Genomic DNA, 23411 nt, shown 5'->3' with positions numbered 1-23411 from the left:
TGAGCTTTGGGTGAGATATGACATAACAAGGGTAGCCCTATATTTAAGGATAAAATTACAGGTCTCTACATGATCATATAATATGAGCAAACAGTTGTGATTACTTACTGCTGGTAGCATTATCTTTTTGAGTAAGAATATAGGTAGCAAAATAGGTACATAAATAGATAGATCAGTAGGTCAAGACACAGATACACAGATAATAGAAAGATAGATGAGCCCTGGCTGGTGTGGCTCAGTGCATTGAGTGCTGACCTGTGAACCTGAGTTTCCAGTTTGATTCCCAGTCTAGGGCACATGCCTGAGTTGTGGGTCTCCACAACTCAGGTCCCCAGTTGGGGGCACATGAGAGGCAACCACACATTGATGTTTCCCTCTCTCTCTTTCTCTCTCCCTTCCCCTCTCTAAAATTTTTTTTTTTAAAAAGAAAGATAGATGATATGGATATAGATATTATGCACTAGAGAGACGGAATATAAATAAACACAAAAGAACCCAATATAGACCAAGATATATTGTAGTAATAATATCTAAAGAAAGAGACATAGGTCAGATATTTGTGAGACATATTGTATTCTATTGCTTTACAACAGACATACATACAAATAATTCTGGTACTGCTATGGATCTTATGCTTAAGTTGTATGATAACATAAAATATCTAAATCTAAAATAATTCTAAACATTAGAAATCTGAAGTCATTCTAAACATTAAAAGATTGTGCCATGTTTACATCTTGACTATATATCTTTACTAAAGCAACTGATTTAAAAAGAATTTGCTCATTTTGAGGAGATAGGTGTATGTAAGACAAAAATAGCAGTAGTAGCATATTTGCAAATAATTGTACAAATTAATATTGAAGTCAATAATAAGTACAAAGTTAAGTTCATTCTGGACGATTTGAAACATGGAAAATGACATCAATACATATTGCCTAGCACTCTTAACTGATTTCCTTAATATCAACAATGAAAATTATCTCCAGATATAAGAGGTACCAAGAAACTAACAGAAGTTTTGATTGTGTAATGCCTTAAATTGGTTATAACAGTTTAGGGGTCATTGAAGAAAATAAATTATAGGGACTCAGTACATGTTAATGAATGATGCAAGTCAATACAATTCAGTCACATTATGTTTAAAGACACAATATTCAGTAGAAAATGAGAATCAATAACTATTGATTAGGCTAGTGATAGTAATTTTTAAAATATTGTGATTTAAGAAAATTTTAATTTATATTGATAAAATACTAGTTTTACAAATATTAAAATTATTTCCATGGATAGAAGGAATTTAAACCTACTAGGAATAAATTAAAAATATATTTCTTGTTTTTCTTGTCTTTAGATAAGGATTACATTACAAAAAAGAAGTGTTATAAAGTATTCTAAAGCATGTTGTATTTTTAATGTTATAGGCTACCTGTAATTTTGATAGCATGTTAGGAATCCTCCCTACATTATGCAATAAAAACATATTTTTGAGTGATAATATGGTACATGAGTACCCCTGCCTGATAATGTCTACTCCTTATTTTCCCATTTCCCAATTTTTTTTCCTACTTTAATAGGCAAAACACAAAATATAACCTTACTCATTACTTATTGCTGGGAAAAGGATTGACAACATAAAAATATTGTAACTTTATTGAAATATGTATATGTATGCAGTTAAAACTGAAATATATATACATATGTGTGTATATATATACACACACATATACATGTGTACATATATATACACACATGTGTATATATATGTACATATATATACAGTTTTAGTAATTATATAATTAATTTCAGGCCAAGCTTTTTTTTTTAGATTTTATTTATTTATTTTTAGAGAGGGAAGGGAGGGAGAAAGAGAGAGAGAAACATCAATGTGTGCAGACCAAACTTTTAAAAAATATTGTTCTCATGGAAGCATGTAATTCTGGATTAAAAAGATAAAATTTTGTTGTGTTTGAATAATGAAGTCTGCTATTAATGAAAGGACAGTTAATGAGCCTTAACTAACAAAAAGAAATTATACCGAGATAAAGGCCAGGCTTGTTACTTGCAATAAGAAAAAAAAGAAATGACAGTGATAAAAATTGGCAAAGATAATTCTTTAAAAATCTTAGGTAAAAATGAACCAAAGATTTTTGTTTGACCACAAGGTCAAATGAACCAGTAACACCGAGTCTACCAAAAAGCTAATGAAATTTACTGAGGTCTTTAAGAAAACTATGTTGCAGGAGAAACTTATGAAGGAATTAAAGATTTAAGGAATTAAACGAGATAGCAAGTTTATTTATGAAACACATACAGGCACAAAGCTGCAAGCAGGCACCTGGCTATTTTAAATGCCCCACATAAAAAGGAAATGAAGTTGTTAGAAAGTTTGTTAGTAAGTTTGTTCTATACACTGGAGCTAAGGCTACAAGTGTGCACCCAGCTAATCTAAGTATGCTGACTAGTGGGGTTCAACGGTTATAAACCTCAGCTGGCTTCCAGGCTCCCCTCTTCTCCCTGTGGGAATAATGTACAGCTACAAAGGCTGTCTTTCTCACTTAGTAAAGGCTCTCTGTCTTAGTGAAATTGTTACAGACCCCCTTTTCCAGCATAGGACCCCTCTTTCTCCCTCAAGTTACACTTGTGATATTCAGAACACCCTGCAATCTTAGTAAGATGGTTACAGAAAACTTTCCTCAGCACAGGCTCAAAGACTGCCCCCTCCTCCTGTACTGTTTTGCTTGCAAAACTTGGGACACCTGGGGAGCTCAGGACTGCTGGCTGAGTTACCTGGTGAGACACGTCTACCCTTTGCTTCCAGTCTCCTGTATAAGGTTCTTTGTTTGATTGTAATGGCCAGGGCCCTGCCTTTATTTCCCCTCTGGACACTCATTCCTAGCTGCTACCTAATAATAGTAGCCATGTGCAAAAAAAAAAGTGGTGATTTATAATATTCTAGGTCTCATGTTTTGAATAAAAAATTCAAAGTTATAGGGAGATAAATATGACTTTATGCATGGATCCTTTATGGTAAGATTTGTAAAGCAACAGAATTATGCTCATCTTCACCTAAAAATCTTTAATTATCCATAAGTAACTGATACTTTGCTATTAATTATTCAGTGTCACACACAGATACAAGCTTTTTTTCCCTTTTTCATCCCATATGGAGTTTATTAATTCTTTTGCTAGGGACTGCCTCCCAAATTCACCTTGACCAGCTCATCTGTAAATGGTCTTGCTATAGATTCAATTGCTGAAATCTAGGACGCATGTTTATTCTCTATTTCTTTTACCCACCCCCATATCCGGTCAGTTGTTAAGTTCTTCTTTTAACTTTATTTTTATTGTTGATATTATTACAGATGTCCCCATTCTCCACCCCCATCCCCTGCCTTTGCCCACTTCCACCTGCCCCCCACCAGGGACACCAGCTTTTAAAACCATTTGAACAGAAGAGATTACCACTCTAAATTCTAAATAACCTGTAATTAGAACATGAATTTATTTATTGTTCTTTCTTTTCAATAAATAGAATGTGCGTGGAAATGGGGCAGGAAGAAAGAATTAGGTCATAGGGCTCTACCAGAAAAAGCTGGCCCAGGCAAAGAATATCAGTAAGGACTGAAACACTGCCCGGAGTAATGTTAAGGCAATGGCGCCAGGGAAAATACATTTTCAGAGAAAAGGAGAGAAGATAAAAAGGAGAAGCATATGATAAGTACACTTTGCCTGTTTACCCTTTTGTTTCAAGTTCAGCCTGGTTACATTCTCAGATTTTATTTGCTCAATTAATGTTGTATGAATAAATGAAAATAAAAGGATGATGATTAGGACAGATACCTAGTACAAGTTGATTGGCTTTGTAGTGCTTAGTAGCACCAGACAGAATTAAGTTTCAAAATTGTGAATGGATTTAACTTGTCAATAATTTATCAATTAGTTGCATTGTTACAAATACATACGTAGCTTTTTATTAACCATAATTAGGCACTGAAACTCCCAGGGTATCTGATTTCTCACAAGCTAGTTTTCTTTTTTCTTTTTTTATTATTTTTTTGCATTTTTATTGGTGTTCAAGTACACTTGTCTCGATTTCTTACAAGCTAGTTTTTTAATGCCCTAAAGAAGGAAATAACATTTCTTTTAAAAATGTGCTTGCACATTTTCATTACCTTAATTTCTGAAATAGTTGTACAGATATGTACATACAGCAAAATTTATCAAAGGGTCCACTTTAAATCTTTGCAATTTATATTGTGTCAATAATACTTCAATGAAAAGTTTTTAAAAGCCGTTTACAGAGCTAATGAAATAAATACAGAGTAAAGTAAAGCTAGGTTTATAGTCGTGAGTAAACAAAACACAGTTTGGTTTCATATTATTTACTATTGTAATATTTTCCATAAGAAAAACTATAAACCTGCTTTCATTCCACTCTGTATATAAAATATCTTTGATCATCAAAACTTGTGTTTTAAGTTTTTATGGAAAGCTTTGATTATCCAGATACATGTAAACATATGAAGGAAATCACTAAGACACCTAGTTATATATTTTATCTCGTATTTCACAAAAATTGTGAATTTATTATCATATATGAGGTTCAAAAACTGTGTTGTCAATTAATTATATAATAGAAATTAGAACTGCCCTTTTAAATGTATATATCATTCTCTTGGACTTTAGTTGTTTTCTTAATTCTTTGAAAATGTCTATATTCAATATCATCTAAATAATTTGAACTATGTGTTAAAATATTAAAAAACATTTTAGCTGCCATTTTCATTAGTAAAACACAGTTAAATGAATAATAATGGTGATAGATTTTTTCAAACATAACATTGCTCATGAAACATTAAGTTTGTGGTTTTTCTTATTATTTTCTGTGAGAAGATTTAGGTGAGCTATTTTTTACATAAGATGTATTTGAACTATCTACAAGTTATCTATTAATTATTCTAGCTATAATTGCAACTTTTACATAAAATCACTTACCTTAAAATCATGTTGTATAAAGCATTGACACCTTGTCACACCCTTAAGAGAATGATTGACACTAGTATATCTGGTCAACTGTAAGTGCATAGGGTTTATTTAAAAATCAAGTTTATATTTCTTTATTTTGGAAAATATTTATAATTTAAATTGCTTTTTTCCTAAATATTATCTATATAAGAGGAACTGATGAAATCTCTGATATCAAATTTTACTAATCAGGATAAATATTTCAGCACATTGCTATAATATTTTTCTTCCAAAAAACCCAAGAAAATCCTATAATGACAGAAATATTTAATAGAACATTCAAATTACACAAGAAAAACTATCTAGACATTATTTATTAGAAATGTGCAACTTAAAAGGGTGACAGCCTTTGCCTACAATTCTGTTAAAATAATTGGAATACATTTAGGTATAGCAAAAGGAGAGTGGAATTGGAGCATCAAGTGTTATTCTCAAAATCTGATTGCTTTGTGACATTTGAGCTTTGTCAAAGCACCCAAAATATAAATCAGTGTACTGTAATCTTACAGTATTGTAGTCAAGGATACTGGTTTGCACCTGAGGTTCTCAGGTCCTGCTGCCTTAACCATCTGGTTACAGAAATATCAAGGGGTTCTTGGTTCACTTGTGGTGGACTTGGGAAATCAGAATATAAACATTTTCCTTGTAATCCTCTCTGTGAAAATACTGAAATACAAGAGACAAGAAGTGCATTGCAGAAATCTTAACTACATTCAATGGCTGACATCTGAAACTGTTCCTAACTGGAATGTTGACCTGGAGGAGCAAAGGGTACCTGCTAAGTCCTATCCAGCACACAGTGCTGTGGCCTAAGTTAATTCTCTCCTTCTCAGGAGTAACAAGTGATCTGTACTGGGAAGGGCGTCCTCTCTGGCACAGATCCCTGGGACTGAGATTAGCTGTGCACTGACATAGTATACTCAGAGTGAATCAACAAATATGTATCCATCTTTCTCAAACTCCAGTTTAACTGAGAACCACTTGGGGTGCCTTTTAAAAAGCATCCAGTTTCAGGCCTCATCCCCAGACATAACTGAGTTTCTTTCAAGAGGCACTCAAACACTTTTATTTTTAACAGGTTGGTGTCTATAGACCCAGCTTGTTAAAAATACAAGTGGTTTTCAGCTTCTTTGTGAGACAAGACATGTGCACATGTCATGGTTAGTAAGGGTCTTTTAAATGTCACATTTCAGGGTGTGAGTTCTATATGAGATTCTATAATTTAGCAATTATAAGTTTGGGATTTCCAGGGATATCATGAAATAATAAAGGGTGAAAAAATTAAAATGGGATGACCTATATACATGGAGTAAGACGATAAGAGTGGGCATGAGATGTTTATGGGGCTAAGTCTTGAATAGATGCTTGCACAAAGTGATTATAGTACAATAGACTGAACAAATGCTTACATTACGAGAAGAGCTTGAACATGAGTCTGTATTCCTGTTGTGGGGAATTCTGAGAGACTGTAAAGATGTAGCTAGCTGAATAGCCATCTACCTAATTCAGAAGTTGGCAAACTTTTTCTATAAATACTTTAAACTTTGTAAGCCACTGTGGCATATATTTTATACACACACACACATATTTACAATTCTTTGAAAATCTAAAACTATTCTTAGCTCAAGTACTATACAGAAAACAGAAATCAGGCCAAGGGCCAAACTATAGTTTGCTGACCTCTGATCTTATATATACAGCTTCTGGCTTCTTTCACAAAAGGTTCAAAGGGACTTGAAATAATAAAATGCATATTAAAACATTAACATGAATAATAAAGAGGTAGCAAATAAATGACATATCAGAACTAATACAATGCCTAATAAAGAGTAAGAAACAAAAATATCAAAGTATACTAACAAATGTTAACTTATACAGTTAAGATACCTGAGTCTAAGAATTTCAAATCATTTGTTTTTACCTAATTATATAAGAATTTCCTACTTCTATAGAAAAATTAAGAAATAAGAAGAAAAATCATCCATAATCTTACAACTCTGAATAATACCCTTATTAGTATTGGTACTTTATTTTATTTTATAAAACTATATGGAAGTATTTTATAGCCATAATTTAAATTATGCAAATATCTTTATACTTTTATTATTTCATTTTTTTCTCATTTTCACCCTTTACAATGCTGTAATAAACACAATGAGGAGATTTCCAAAAATGAAATTGCTATGCTAAAGTGTAAAGCACTGTTTAAAAGGTTTTTTTAAAAGATTTTTATTAATTATTTTTTTAGAGAGGGAAGGGAGGGAGATAGAGAGAGAGAGAGAGAGAAACATCAATGTGCGGTTGCTGGGGGCCGTGGCCTGCAACCCAGGCATGTGCCCTGACTGGGAATCGAACCTGCGACACTTTGGTTTGCAGCCCACGCTCAATCCACTGAGCTATGCCAGCCAGGGCTTAAAAGTTTTTTTAACATTATTTCCAGTTAATTTATCAAATTGTTTTTCCACTTCAGAAGCAGCTATGAAAGTGCCTCTTTAAAAAACTGTAACTCATTAGTCTATTTGTCCGTATTGTGTAGCCACACTGTTGTTAATCCTCGATGACTATTGGAAAAAACATGCTCAATTAGCATTTCTGCTGTTATTAGTGTCAAGTAAGTGTTGATTTTCCTTTTCCTTTTCTAGTTATTTGTTTTCTTATCTTATTTTTATTTTGCAAACATAGAATTTTTATCATTTTTGTGATATCTTTTCATGCTAAGACTATTCCCATTTAGTCATAGTTCTTTGTAATAGTTCTCAAATGGATGATTTGCTTTTTGAATTATTGTTTGACTTACAGAAAATTATAATTTTGTACAGTCAAATTGTTTTATTATGATTTTGCCTCCTAACTTTTACACAATGAGTGCCTTTCCAATGAAAAATCAGGCTTATACTGTCTTGACCACACTCTGCCAACCCCGTTATTGCTTGAATATTTACAATAATCTTTTGAATCCATCTGAGATTTTTTGGGGGGTGTATCATACTTTATGAAGAATTAAATAAATATTTTGTTAAAAAAGAGTTGAATAACTTTCCATACAGTGAAAAAATATATCCTTCCTTTACTATTGATTTGTGATGCCTTAAATCATTATGTATTACACTGTAAATGTGTTTAAACCCTAAAGTATTATATTAAGAAAAAACAGAAGTGGGCTTGCCCTCAGGTATATGTTTCTCAATCTACTTTCATTGCCTGGTAATTAGATCACCCTCCCAGAGTGCAGAAGAATGACAGTGTTGATTTTTAAATATTACGGATTTTTATTCTCTTATCTTTCTTTTTAGATGTTGGAGAGGGTAATTTGAAAAGGTAGTATCAGAACTATCCAGATAAAACATTTTTAAAAAACCAACTACCCCATCCTTCTGATATTGAATGTAATACTTCCAATTATTCTTCATTAAATACCCCAGTAAGAACCCCATTGTTTAAGTGATTTATATACACAGTAATGGCTCTTTCATTTTCAGGAATTAGACTTTATTTCAGATACATTAGAATGTGACCTTATCTAGTTAAAGTCATGGCAAAATTATGGTTAACAAGATGAAGCTTAGACCCCTTTAGCCTTTAATAAGCAGCAAAATAATTTTAATTTTTATTCAAAATTAAGCTTTCTGGTGAAACAAACTATATGACAATATTTTTTTTAAACCTTAGACTTAAAAGTCTCTTGGGTATATCAAATCCAAATCATTTGTCCTAGGCTTGAGACACCTAGGAGAAGTAAGCCTCATTGTTGACATCGGTTTTTGTGTCTCACCATTCTCTCCCCAGAGACATTCTTTCAGTGCCTAAGTTTACCCTGATTGTGCTTCTGAGTCCCAGGTAAGGAACTATGTTTAAGTTTTAACAGTGGTGATTGCTGAGGGGTAAAGGTAATGGAAAAAATAATATAGTAAAGATTAAACAAAAATAAATACACTTGTAAATAAAATTAAAATCACTTAAATTGTAGTGGTCTCTTCAGCATTCCATTTTGCCTATTCCCTCATGAAACTTGCCAAAGCTCACTTGAGTTTTAGGTGTCACTGTCAAATCAGAACAGGAAAGATAAGGTCCACATTTGCCTACAGTTAAGACAGAGAAAACTTGTTCATTTACAGCAGTTGGAAGTTTGGTACTCTCTTCTATTTATAAGATTCAGAGAGCCTCCTCATTTATTTTTAACTTTCTAATGTCATCAATGTATGTTGTGAACATTCTGAAGAACCACTTTATCAAATGAGTAGGAAGAGGTTAACTTAGAATATGTACAAGATACCCACAGTGGGCTAGCTACATTGTGGTCTGTAGCTCTGTTGGCTATAGGGAAGAGGAAAAGTAATAGTATCCCCAGTAATATTCTGTTAACCACCCATGTTGTTCTGTATATCCAGATCAATAACATTCTCTCTCTCTCTCTCTCTCTCTCTCTCTCTCTCTCTCTCTCTCTCTCTCTCTCTCTCTCACCCACACACACACACACACACACACACACACTGAGGAGTTGGGCTTATGACCCAAGATGGACCAATTGTGCTATTTCTCAAACCAAGCCCCACAGACACCATGGTCCAGTAATGAACATGTCACCCACTGTGCATCAACCAAAACTTTTTCCCAGGTTTTTATAAGGGAAACCTGTGGAGAATGGATCTCTTTTCTCTTTGTCCTTGGCTCTAAGAATAGAAAGCCACAGGCACCTGCACTCCTGGTTCTTAGAGATGGTAGGACTGGCAGAGTAAAACCAACACTCAGAGAGAACTTAAATTTACTTGATTCCAAAGATGTGTTGTTAACTCTTTTAAAACCTTGCTTGTATCCTAGCATACCTACTGTATGCCAGTAATGGAGCTAAACACTAGGTGTGCAAGATGAAGAATATGGATACTTCAGTCTCTACTTCACAAAGCCTACAGTCTAGCAAGAGCTATAGGTAATCAACAGACAACCTTCAACATTGTTGTAGTATGCTCAGGCTACTAGAACAGAATACCATAGACTAGGTGGCTTTAAAAATGAGAAATTTCTTTTCTCATAGTCCTAGATGCTGGGAAGTCCAAGATCAAGGTACCAGCAGAGTTGTTATCAGGAGAGAACTCTCCTCTTGGGCTGTGGATGGTCACTTTCTCAGGGTGTGGAAAGTGAGATTAGATCTCCCCTTGTTCCTGTTGCATAGGATTCATGTCTATTGTAGCTGGTTGCTATTCTTTCTAATGAGGTCTGTTTATGACTATATCCTAGATGACCCAGACAAGAGACGTTCTACTTTCCTACCTTCTGTATGGCTTATGTCTGGTTTACAGAACTCTTCTGGTGGGGGAGGTGGAGAGAAAGAGAGAAACAGAGTTTTCTCTGGTGTCTCTCCTTATAAGGACACTAGTCCTACCAGATCAGAGATCAGAGCCTCTCTCTTACGACTTCATTTAACCTTTATCACCTCCACCCAGGCCCTATCTCCAAAGACAATCACATTGAGGTATGTGGCTTCACTGTTTGCATTTTGGAGGATTACAAACATTCACTTCATTAAAAAATTATAGGGTAAGGTAAATTCATCTGTAAGGTAGGATAAAGCCAAGACTTTACAAAACTACCTTTTCTTAAATAAAGCCTCCCACAGTGATTTTTGTGACATGAAAACAGATTTTAATGAAGTATGGATTTCCTAACTTTTTGCCACATCTTCCATGTTACATTTTACCTAACTCAGGACAGAAGATCACTGAAGATAAAATTATGCAAATGGATATATAGAATAAGTAAGTGTCACTGATTCATTAAATTATAGTCAGATAACTAAACTGACAGCTTGTGCCCTGGCTGGGAAAATATAAAAGCACTCAGACAAAGCATATCTATCTTCAGTCCTGGGGGCCTGTGTCCTTTTAGGTTGTTGGAGAACCAAGTGAACAATTCTCCCTTTCTTGTGCCTATTTTCAACTGATGAGGAAAAATACAAGTTTTATGACTGAAAATCATAAAATTATGATAATTATTGAATTTGTTTTCTGAAACCAAATCAAAAAGAAATCCTAGTATGTCAGTATCTTTAACTCAGGTTTATATCCAGACATAATTCAGGATAATTTTAGTCAATAATAGGAAGAATCTACAACACTCATATCTAGAATAAAATTATGACCAGTCTAGTACAGTTGTTCTTGAGCTTTGTTGTATATTACAGTCACCTGGGGAACTATTTAAAAATACCTAGTGCCTGCCTCCTGGGTGTATCATGAGACCTGACATTTAAAAATGCTTCCTGGATAATCCTACTGTGCCAAGAACCGCTGACTTAATGTTGAGAAGCAATGACCTAATGTATCAGCCAGTTAAATTCTTTCTTTACTCTGAAATTAGAAGGCCTAGCCTGTGTGGACCAAATTGTTCTTATTAGCCAATACTTGGGTTTAGAAATTTCACATAAACATGACAAAGCTTACTAAGGAATCATCAAGACAAATCACTAATCAAATGAAATTAAATATTATCGAGTGGCAACTAAAGAGCTAAGCCAACCGTTGGGAAGGGGTTTAGGGAAGGGTCATTTTTACCAAACAGAGATTATGGGTATTCAATATGGCTTTCTGTTTGTAAGCTCCACTGAAGAGGTAAGTCTAACTAAATAGTTTCCCTTGAAAAATTATTGGGAGGGATTTAGTCATAATTAGTACTAAAGTAGGAGATTCATTGCAACTGAGAAACTAAACTTCAATCAAACCCCTCCAGGGACTCAAGTCTGTGGAAAAAAACAAACAGGTTTTGTTTTGTCTTGGGCAGATGGGCATTGAAGAGGGTCATTGGCTGCCTCTCAGCGCACACTGCCAAATAGGGAGGATACTTTGTCGTTGCCATTTGAAGTGGGTGACTCCTGTTTCTGTTTCCTTAGTAATTCAATATATACGTCTAATTTCTGTGACCCTTTAAGAATGACTTTTCCATAATTAGCTTCTGTTTAACCCTCATAATGAGGTAGGCAGTAGGATGCTTAAGAGTTCAGTTTTGTTTGTTTGCTTTTTCCCTGTGAGCAGGTGGAGCCATTAAATCCCTCTGTGCAAGTAGTTACATGCATGTAGGATTGAGAACTTGACTCCTTAGCAAGATGTCATTGAAGAAGTAGAAACACAGGCAAAACAATCCTTTAGAATACCATGGTAATAACTATTCCAATGCAGTGAGGACTTAAACTGTCTATGCCTGTGTGTGCACGTGTGTGTGCACATGTGTGCACACACACACTGGAAGTTGAGGATTTTTTAAGAGAAATGTAACAGGATGGTAAATCAAAAAGAGTGTTGATGGCATTGATATCCTATACAGATGACCTTCCAAAATGGATACAATCCCAAAATGAAAAATAGTCAAAGGATGGCATGATAACTGCTTATACTATTCTGAAATGTCTTTCTCAAATAGAAGATATAAGCACGTTAGAAGTTAGAGGAACCTGGGAGAAAATTGCTTTGGAGAGAACTATTTGTGTGCTATGAGTCCTTCTGCAGAAGCACCCCGCTGGCCTACTCCTGCCAATGAGAGTTAGAAGGTTTCAGCCTTCACCTCAGCCAGGAGAGAGTGTAAGGAAGTCTAAATGGGAAACCTAATACCTATGTATGTCCTGCAGGTTGGAAGACACAGAGGCCTAGAGGCTGATTCATGCCACTTAATTATGAATAACTGTTTTATGAACTACTTTGATAGCTGATTGAAGAAGAGATTGACATTACCTTTTGTAATTTGAACTCTGTTTTTATTGGGCAAATTACATGTGTATCCTGTGGACTAGATATAAGTCATGCAGAAGATAGAATGTATCTCGTCTGGATCATTTTATGTCCTGTTCTGAAAGCCAAGCATAGTAACAAACTAGCCTCACTGGAGAAAATTCTTTAGAGAATCTGGAGTTACCACTAGATTCCCAGGGACTAGGAAAGAAGTTAGCAACCAGTTAGGATACATAGGACCTCTCTATGACAGAAACATCGACAAAAATGGGTGTGTCAGAGGGAGAAAGGGTAAGTCTCGTGGTTTCCAAAGAACCCGTGAAAGTGGTAAATGCAGGACCAGGAACATAAAATAGGAACTTTCATACCTTTTTTTTTTCTATTTTACCTTCTTTTGCCAACTCTGAGGGAGCCAGAAACCCTAGTCAGGAAAGTAAGGGAGCAGAAATCAAGGACCAGCTTGCCTGGCATTGAAACAAAAAGTCATTATATTTCTCCAACTATAGATTCCCCACTTGCAATTTGAGGAAAGGGAAGAGCCTCAATATCTAACCAGGGTCAAAGTTTGAATTATCACTATGGCTAAATATTATTAAATCATTGAATTAATAATGTGACCATAAGTCACTTTAATCATTGAAGAATGAACAGAAAAGTCATAAGGCCTGTCCGAAGTTTTATTCAAGAGTAAGGGAAAATAACCCTGCAGAATAAATTTTCAAAGATTGGGAGATACAAAAAAATAAGGTTATTTGTATTGTACTTTTTATTGCCTGCGCAATCCAACATTTATAAAACTCAAAGCCAAGAAGCATAAATGACCAAGAAAGGCATTGAATAAAATAATCACAACTTATAATACCCTCGTTGTATCTTATGATTTCACATATATTTTCTTATTTGATTATATATATCCTGAAGATGGGACAGATATAAATTCCTTCATTTCACAAAGAATAACCTGAATAGCATGTTTCTAAGTGACCTACCCAAGATACTACACATGTTGGAGGAGATTTTGAAGTTCAGGCCAGACTCCATACATACTTCCTGCAAATATTACCTGGGGTCACAGTGCTAAGAAGTAGCCTTTGAAATTTCCCTGGGAGCTATTTTGATTAATGTATTCAGTAAAAATTATTGATTTTCTCCATGTACCAGACTTTGTTGAGGGTTAATTCTGAAAGAATTCAAAGAATTTCATTGCCTTCATGCAACTTACATCCCAATACAGAGGAACACAATGAATGAATGAATAAACCAAAAATTAAATGATATACCAGGTGACAAATTTTGTGAAAATGCAAATGAAGCAGGATGTGGAGGATACAAGTGCTGAGAGTGAGAACTGCTGTATGTTGTGTAGGCCATAGAACCAGAGACAAGTATGGACGCTATTACAATAGTGCCCGCAAGATTGGTGAGGTAGTACAGGTGCAGAGAAGTGTTGGTGACTTTAATTTTGATTTGGCAGGTAGTCCTACCCAACTTCAAGCTGCATTTCCTTAGGTCATGTTTGTGAAATTTATAACAAAACATGTTTCTATGACAAAAAGGTTTTCTCTCCATGTGCAAGGATATTCTTTATTTCCAATGTTGTAAAACATGACCCTAAGTTTTCTACTTCACTGTGTCAGCAGATTTCAGTGAATGCTACTTATTTTCTTTATGGCATATTTTGTAAAAATATATGTGATTTTACATTTATTGTAAATTTATTTTACAGTAAATAAATTTTACAATTCTGTGATTGTACATTTATTTATTTTTATGTAGTTATGTTCATTTCTTTCACTAGGTGGTAAGCCTTAGGAAGGCAGTGTCTATTTTGGATGAGTGGATAAATAAAAAATCCTCTTATATTTTCAATTAAAAGGTATTTCAGTCATGATTTTTGGTCATATCAAGCTAAAAAAGCTAAGGGAAATATCTGAATGATTTCAATTAATTTTCTTTCCTTTTCTTTAAGAAAAAAAAGAGAGAGAGAGAGCATCCTGCTTCCCCAGATTCTCAAGTACATTGTTTACATATTTGTGGTAGGTGACATAATGGCCCCTCGAACATGTCCATATCCTATTCCTCAAAACCATGAATATATTACATTATGCGAGGAACATTGTAGGGAAAGGAGAATTATATGAGACAGAGGGATTAAGTTGCAGATAGAATTAAGGTTGCTAATTAACTGGCCTAACACTGAGAAGATTATCCTGGGTTATCCCAGTGGGCCCAGTGGAATCACATGAACTCTATATGGGGAAAGAAGTGGATGAGATCAGAGTGCTGTGACCTGAGGACAGGACCTGCCACTGCTGACTTTGAAGATGGGGAGAGCAGAACATAAGCAAAGGCATGTGAATGTCTAGGATCTAGACCTGTCTCAATTTAAAGCCTGCCAAAAAGTAATGGCACCTGAGTCCTACAACTGCAAGGGACTTAATTCTGCCAACAACTCATATTAGCAGGACATAAATTCTCCCCTGTATGCCTAAGGAACACAGGGATGCTGACATCCTGATTTAGCTTGGTGAGACATATACTGAACTTCAGACCTAGAGAACTCTAAAATAAATTTGTTATTCTACACAACTAAATTTGTCATTTCCTCCTATTTTTATCATAACACTGATATTCTTAAAACCTGCAGTGACATTGATAGTGAATAATAAAATCAAAACTTAAATTAAAAAATGTTCCGGATATAGTTAAAGTTTAATTTTTCTATTCCACTACTAACAAGACATCTTCTAACATCTTCTAGTGCTCTCATGTATTTTTATGGTCGTATTTTTGTTATGTCTTTATTTTACATTTTTAGTTCTAAAGCTATTACTCAGAAATGCAAGGTTGGATTTGAGGAAATGAAAAAAGCTGAACAGCAACTTGAATGTATTCATCACTGCAACTTCCCTGAAGGATTACTAGCAGATTTAAGAGAAAAGAAGTAAACAGTGTTGACAAAAGCTGGGGTCTGAATAATCCATAAATTTCATTTCACATCACTTTTCACTTTTAGAGGTTTTAGGTACACTGTAGAATTTTAACAGTGGTCACAGACACAATATTCTCTGAGTGAGTGAGGAGGTTAGAACCTTCTTAGCTGTGTCTTCCATGCACCACAAGAAACTGGGAAACTTGGAAGCACAGTAAAGAATTATATTTCTTTGATAGGGAGGCCAGCACTGCATGAAGGCTGGCTCCTGCCACAGCATTGGAATCTTTTCTCTCTCTCTTCCTCTCTCTCTCTCTCTTTTATTGTTGTTCAAACAGTTGTCTCAATTTTCCCTCCAACACTCCCCACCTACACCATCCACTTCTACCTCCCATCCTCAATCCTCAATCCTACCCCCATTATGGTTTTGGCCATGGGTCCTTATACATGTTCCTTGAAGATGTTTCCCCCTTCCCCACCCCCATATCCAATTCCACCTCCCCTCTAGTCACTGTCAGCTTGTTCTTTATTTCAGTGTCCCTGGATATAATTTGCTTGCTTGTTTGTTTTATTGATTAGGTTCCACTTATAGGTGAGATCATATGGTATTTGTCTTTCACCACTTGGCTTATTTCACTTAGCATAACGTTCTCCAGATCCATCCATGCGGTCATGAAGGGTAGGAGTTCCTTCTTTCTTTCTGCTGCATAATATTCCATTGTGTAAATGTACCATAGTTTTTTGATCCATTCATTTACTGATGAGCACTTAGCTTGCTTCCAACACTTGGTTATTGTAAGTTGTGCTGCTATGAACACTGGGGTGCATAGGTTCTTTTGAATTGGTGTTTCAGGGTTCCTGGGATATAATCCCAACAGTGGAATTGCTGGGTCAAAAGGCAATTCCATTTTTACTTTTCTGAGGAAATTCCATACTGTTTTCCACAGTGGCTGCACCAGTCTGCATTCCCACCAACAGTGCACTAGGGTTCCCTTTTCTCCACAACTTCACCAGTACTGGTTGTTTGTTGCTTTGTTTATGATTGCCATTCTGACCTGAGAAGTGATATTTTATTGTGGTTTTAATTTGTATCTCTGTGATGAGAGCATCTTTTCATATGTCTCTAGGCCCTCTGTATGTCCTCCTTGGAAAAGAATCTGTTCAGATCCTTTCCCCAATTTTTAACTGGGTTGTTCGTCTTCCTGGAGTGGAGTTGTATGAGTTATTTATATATTTAGGAGATCAAAACCTTGTTTGAGGTATCATTTGCAAATATATTTTTACATGGGGCTGGTTCCCTGTTCATTTTGCTGATGTTTTCTTTAGCCATGCAGAAGCTTTTTACTTTGATGAGATCCCATTTGTTTATTTTTTCCTTTATGTCTCTTGCTCTAGGGGACATGTCAGTGAAAATATTGCTGTGTGGAATATCTGAGGTTTTCCCATGTTCTCCTCTAGGACTTTTATGGTGTCATGACTTATATTTAAGTCTTTAATCCATCTTGAGTTTATTTTTGGATATGGTGTAAGTTGATGGTCGAATTTCATTTGTTTTGCATGTAGCTGTCTAGATCACCCAACATCATTTGATAAAGAAGCTATTTTTACTCCATTTTATGCTTCTGTCCCCTTTGTCAAATATTAATTGACCATAGAAACTTGGGTTTATTTCTGGGCTCTCTGTTCTCTTCCATTGATATATGTGTCTGTTCTCATGCCAGTACCAGACTGTTTTGATTACCTTGGCCTTGTAATATAGTTTAATGTCAGGAATTGTGATCCCTCCTATTTTGTTCTTCTTTCTCAAAATTGCTGTGGCTATTCAAGGTCATTTATGGTTCCATATAAATCTTTGAAATGTTTGTTCTATATCTGTGAAATATGTCATTGGTATTTCACTAGAAATTGCATTGAATCTATAAATTGCTTTGGGTAATATGGATATTTTGATTATGTTAATTCTTCCAATCCATGAACATGATATATGTTTCTATTTATGTGTCTTCCTTAATTTCTTTCTTCAGTGTTGTGTAGTTTTCTGAGTACAGGTCTTTTACCTCCTTGGTTAGGTTTATTCCTAGGTAGTTTATTTTTCTTGTTGCCATATCAAATAGGATTTTTTATTTCTGTCTCTGATATTTCATTGTTTGTGTATAAAAATGCCTTCAATTTCTGAATAATGACTTTGTATCCCACTGTTTTGCCAAATTCACTTATTAGGTCAGGCAATTTTTTGGTGGAGTCTATAGGATTTTCTATGTACACTATCATGTCATCTGCAAACAATGATGGTTTTGTTTCCTTTCCAATTTGGATGCCTTTTATTTCTTTCTCATCTCTGATTGTTGTGGCGAGGACTTCCAATACTATGCTCAATAGTAGTGATGAAAGCGGACATTTTTGTCTTATCCCTGATCTTAGTGGGAAAGGTTTTAGTTTTTACCCATTGAGTATGATGTTGGCTGTAGGTGTCTCATATATATCCTTTATTAGGTTGAGGAATGCTCCTCTATTCCCACTTTGCAGAATGTTTTTATCATAAATGGGTGCTGTATCTTATCAAATGCTTTTTCTGCATCTATTGATATGATCATGTGATTTTTGTCTTTCCTTTTGTTTATGTGAGGTATTACATATATTTATTTGCAAATATTGTACCATCCTTGCATCCTTGGGATGAATCCCACTTGGTCATCTTGTATGATTTTTTTAATGTATTGCTGGATGTGGTTTGGCAATATTGTGTTGAGGATTTTAGTTTCTGTGTTCACCAACGATATTGGCCTATAGTATTCTTTCTTTGCTGTGTCTTTGTCTGGTTTTAGGATTAGGATGATGCTGGCTACATAAAAAGAGTTTTGGTATTCCCTCTTCTTGGATTTCTTGGACTATTCTGTGAAGCATAGAGGCCAGCTTTTTCTTAAATGTTTGTAAAATTCTCCTGTAAATTCATCTCATCCAGGGCTTTTGTGTACCAGAGTGTTTCGATTACTGTTTCAGTTTCATCAGCTGTTATTGATCTGTTCAGGCTTTGCACTTCTTCTTCATTCAGTATTGGAAGATTATATTTTTTCCAGAAATTTGTCCATTTCACCTAGGTTTTCAAGTTTCTTGGCATATAGTTCTTCATAGTAATTTCTTACACTCCTTTGTATTTCTGACGTGTCAGTTGAAATCTCCCCTTTCATTTCTGATTATATTTATTTGCATCTTCTCTCTCTTTTTCTTGATGAGTCTGCTTAAAGGCTTGACCATGTTTTTTATCTTTTCAAAGAACCAGTTCCTGGATTTATTGATCCTCATATTTGTTCATTTAGTGTGTATGTGGTTTAATTCTGCTCTGATCTTGGTTATCTCCTTCCTTCTACTCACTCTGGGCTGTCTTTGTTGTTGTTCCTTCAGTTCTTGTAGGTGTAGGGTTAGGTTGTTCATTTGAAATGTTTCTACCTTTTTAGGTAGGCCTGTATTGTTATAAACTTCCCTTTCAGGACTGCCTTTGCTGTGTTCCATAAGTTTTGGATTTTGTGAGTTCATTTTCATTTGACAGATAGTTTTTTTTAAATTTCTCTCTTGATCTCATTCATAAACCATTTATTATTTAAAGTATGCTATTCAATCTCCATGAATTTGAGCGTTTTTGAGTTTTTTTCCTTGAGGTTGTTTTCTAGTTTCAGGCCCTTGTGATCAGAGAAAATGTTTGATATAATTTAAATTTTCATGAATTTCTTGAGGCTTGATTGATGTCCTATCATGTGGTCTGTCATTGAAAATATTCCATGTGCATTTGAAAAGAATGTCTATTTAGCTTCTTTGGGTTGAAAGGTTATATATATCAGTTAAGTCCATTTCATCTAGGGCATTGTTCAATGCCATAATATCCTTATTGATATTTTGTTTGGAAGTTCTATCCATTTTTGACAGTGGGGTGTTAAAATCCCCTAGCATAAGTGTGTTGCTGTCAACATCTTTCTTGAAGTCCTTCAAGATTTTCCTCATATATTTGGGTGCTTCTAAGTTGGATTCATATGTTTATAATGTTTATGTCTTCTTACTGGATTCTTCCCTTTACTGTTATGAAGTGTCCTTCTGGGTCTCTTTTTATAGCCTTTGTTTTGAAGTCTATTTTATCTGAAGTAAGTATTGCTATTCCAACTTTTTTTTTCTGTCCATTTGCTTGGAATATTTTTTTCCTACTCTTTACTCTCAGTCTGTGTAGTTCTCTTGTTCAGAGGTGTGCAGCAAATGAGCAGGTCTTGTTTTCTGATCTATTCAGGTACCCTATGTATTTTGATTGAAGCATTTAATCCATTTACATTTAAGGTTATTATTGATAGGTACTTGCTCATTACCATTTTACTCCCTTCATACCTGTGTTTCTCTCTCTCTCTCACTCTTTTTCTTCCTTTACTTAAAGCAAACCCTTAGCACCTCTTGCAGTGCTGGCTTGGTGGAGGCCTATTCTTTGAGCTTCCTTTTTTCTGTGAAAGTCCTATTTAGCCTAAAATTTTAATTGAGAGCCTTACTAGACAGAATAGTCTTGGTTGCAGGCCTTTGGTTTTCATTACTTGGAATATTTCTTGCCTTCTGGCTTGTAGCATTTCCATTGAGAAGTCAGCTGCTAGACTTATTGGGACTCCCTTGTATGTTGTTTCCTGTTTCTCCCTTGCTGCCTTTGAGATTGTTTCTTTGTTTTGGGATTTTGCCATTTTAATTATGATGTATCTTGGAGTGGGCCTCTTAGGTTCCTCTTGATTGGGACCCTTTGTGCTTCCTGGATTTGTGTGACTTTTTCTCTCATCAGATTAAGGAAGTTTTCCATCATTACTTTTTCAGAGAGGTTTTCTACCCCTTGCTCTTCTCCTCCTTTGGTATCCCTGTTATATGGATGTTATTATGTATCATGTTGTTCTGCATTTCCCTTAACACCTCTTCATTCTTTCTGAGTCTTTTTTCCTTTTATTGCTCTTTCTGAGAGTTTTTCCCTACTGTCCTCCAGCTTGCTGATTCACTCCTCTGTTCATCTAACTTGTTTTTTATTTCTTCTACTGTGTTCTTCAGAAATTGTACTCTTCATTTCCTCTGGGCTCCTGTTGATAGTTCCTTTGTCCTTTTTCATGCTGGTATAATTCACAGTAAGTTCCTTGTATCTTTCCTGTAGTTTTCTTTTAATTTTCAGTTAGCTCATTGAGCTTCCCTATAACCATTGTTCTGAACTCAATATCTGATAGTTGACTTGCCTGTATTTCATTTTGCATTCTTTCTGAGGATTCTTTCTTTCCTTTCATTTGGTGTTTTTTTTTGTTTTGTCTTCCCATTATTTGTGAGATTATTCATGTATGCCTCTGCTTCTTAAATTGATCTCTTTTGACTCCCTCAGTGTGTGGTGTGAACTATGGTAGGAGACCTGTGAGGTTCAGTGGTGCAATCTTTTTGATCTCCTGAACTTGATGCTCTTGGGATGCCCTTTATGCTTTTTTTTTGGCTCTCTGGATTGAATGGGTTTTGATTGTTGTTGGGTCATTCTTTGGTGGGTCTTTCCCTCCAACTGGTTGACTGAGGGTCACTGCCCACCGTGTCTTGTATGCTGTTGTGCACCTGCTGCCAGAACAAAACCACAAAGCCAAGGAAACAAATCTACATCCACAAAAAAACTCCCCTATCCCACAATCCCACTATCAACAACAAAAGAAACAGTGCTAATAAAGGTGTAAAGAGATTAAGACTATTATAAGAAAGGAGAGGGATAAACTATAGTATAAAATCTAGTGATTTAATATACACAAACTTGATGGACAAGAAATGAATGTTAAAAAGCTATGCAGGAAAGAAAAATTGTTAATCATGGAGAAGACTACAGTGGATTTTGTCTTGATAGCCTCTAGGATTTACCACTGTTTTTCCTTTCTGGACCTGCCTCTGGTGATGTCAGTTGTTGACCCTATCTGACCTTAGGCAGCCTGCTCTGAGACTGCCAGGATCTACTGTTTGTGGCTGCCTCCTTCAGTTGTTAATCTAGTCACTCGACATTCAGCAGTCTGGCTTAAGCACCACAGAGCCAGGGCAGAGTCAGTGCTGGGGTCAGGACTATTGTTTCCCCTCAGCCTCCTGCCAGTGTAGGAGAGTGGTCTGTCTGAGTGGGATGGCTGCTGCCGTATGGGGGATGATTCCAGCAGCTACTCTCTCAGATCTCTCCTCAAAGCTTCCTTCCATCCTCAGTCTCTCCTCAAGTGTCTCCAGCCCACTCTGCTCCCACCTTTGCTGGAGCCCCTGGTAAGTGGCTGCAAATGAAAATTTGTGCTTTAGCCCTTTAAATGACCCTTTGCCTCTAGCCAGCCATCTCTGGCAGACAGCAACCCTGCTGCTTTTTGCCACTGGTTGTTATCTGTGTACCTTTTGGGCACTGGTATTCTATGCTGGGGCTCCCAGCTTAGGGTTTAGACCCCACACTTCTCAGGGGGATCCAACCAGTTGCTTAATTATTCCTCCAGAACTTCCACCTGTGGGCTCCCAGCCAGCCTTCTCTAGTCTCCACCACACTCCCTACCAGTCATGTTGTGCTGAAGATGATTCTTCTGTCTGTCTGAGGTTATAGGACTTCTGTCCTGATATTGTTTGGTTGTTTGTTCTAGGCAAATTGTGGAGATAGATATCTGTGATTTATTTGTAATTCTAGATTGGTCCTGAGAGGTTGTTAGTGTGGCTTCCATTTACTCCTCTGCCATCTAGCCTCTCCCTCCACAGGGTTAGAATCTTGACAAATAATTTAGCCTTTCAGAAAAAAAACATTGTGTATGTGCCACAAAGTCTAGTCTTTGAGATGCTATTTTGTTTGTTATTTGCTGAAAAAGAAACCTATTCCACTCACTGAAGCAAGTTCAGATGTTTAAAAATATAACGGCTTTATTTTGTTATAATTCAAATACTATAATATTTACCCTTTTAAATTGCAAAATTCAGTGGTGGTTGTAAGTTCATAGAGTTGTCCAAACCTCACTATTAACTATTTTAAGGATGGTTTCATCACCCTCCTTAAAGCTCTGTACCCAGTAGCAATCACTCCTCATTTCTCTTCCTCCAACGTCTAGCAACAACTAATCTCTCTCTCTCTCTGGATTTGTATTAATATTAATATTAATCCATATTAATATTTTCTGGACATTTCACATAAATGAAAACACACAGTACGTAGTCTTTTGTGACCAACCTCTTTTAATTAACTTTATGTTTTAAAGATTTATACTGTTGTAACATGGATCAGTACTTTATCCCTTTATTGGCAAATAATATTTAACTGTCTCAATATACAACATTGGCTTATTCATTAATTAGTTCATGGACATTTGAGTTATTTCTACATTTTAGCTATTATGAATAATAATCCTATGAACTTTGTTACAAAATTTTTTGTGACAATTTTTTTCATTTTTCTTGGATATAAACCTAGGAGTGAGACTGATTATTAATATGATAATGCTATATTTAAAATTTTGAGGGCTACCAAACTGTATTCCAAAATGTGTGTACCATTTAACATACCCAACAGCAACATTTAAGGGTCCTAAGTTCTTTACGTCTTCACCAAGATTTGTTGTTTTTGTTATTATTATTATTATCATTAAAGAATCCTAGTGAATATCAGGTGATATCTCATTGTGTTTTTGATTTGCATTTTTCTATAAACTAATTATGAGCACTTTATGTGCTTATTGGCCATGTGTATATATTTGGAGAAATAT

At 35.4% G+C, this 23411-nt stretch overlaps 1 protein-coding gene across 2 annotated transcripts in view; it reads left to right on the top strand.

Moving 5' to 3' along the window:
- The window catches only part of GRID2 (glutamate ionotropic receptor delta type subunit 2), a 1446155-nt gene that overhangs the window by 874756 nt on the left and 547988 nt on the right, over window positions 1–23411 (top strand). The window lies entirely within an intron of this gene.

Source organism: Phyllostomus discolor, chromosome 1, assembly GCF_004126475.2.
Source record: "Phyllostomus discolor isolate MPI-MPIP mPhyDis1 chromosome 1, mPhyDis1.pri.v3, whole genome shotgun sequence".
NCBI lineage: Eukaryota > Metazoa > Chordata > Mammalia > Chiroptera > Phyllostomidae > Phyllostomus > Phyllostomus discolor.
Note: the sequence above shows the minus strand (reverse complement) of the source record. Positions and strands in the feature narration are given on the sequence as shown.